The 393-nt window shown below is 27.2% G+C and overlaps 1 protein-coding gene across 1 annotated transcript in view; it reads right to left on the minus strand.

The window, feature by feature from the left end:
- Positions 1-329: 329 nt before the first annotated feature.
- The window catches only part of LOC138865305 (glutamate receptor ionotropic, delta-1-like), a 14,450-nt gene continuing 14,386 nt past the window's right edge, over positions 330-393 (minus strand). Inside the window, exon 8 of the mRNA XM_070135630.1 lies at positions 330-393. This exon is cut by the window's right edge and continues 268 nt beyond it. The gene's annotated coding sequence lies outside the window, so the exon portion shown is untranslated.

Here is a 393-nt window from a genome sequence, read left to right on the forward strand (position 1 = left end):
GGATGAAAAGAGAAAGACAGATAGAGCGATAACACTTGATAAACCATTCTGATCAGACAAAATTGGTTGTGTTGTGTGCAGTGAACATCGGCTTTCTAAATCTAATTCTATTGTTTGTTACGTCTGTAGAGCTAATAAATGAATTATATAAAAAGTAATACAAAGCAATATGATTCTACATAACACTTTCTTTGACACTGTATTTTATTTTTTTACCATCATAATGTGTATAAGAACAATCAATTTCTTTGTTAATTATACCTTTGTGCTGCTTTTGTGATAGACTATTATTAAAAAAAAAAAAAAAAAAAAAAAAAAAAAAAAAAAAAACAGAGTCCTCAAAAGGCGAAATAAACAATTTTCTATTTTTCAAAAAACCGAGACAGTTCCTCT

Source organism: Penaeus vannamei, chromosome 20 (genome assembly GCF_042767895.1).
Source record: "Penaeus vannamei isolate JL-2024 chromosome 20, ASM4276789v1, whole genome shotgun sequence".
NCBI classification, from domain to species: domain Eukaryota; kingdom Metazoa; phylum Arthropoda; class Malacostraca; order Decapoda; family Penaeidae; genus Penaeus; species Penaeus vannamei.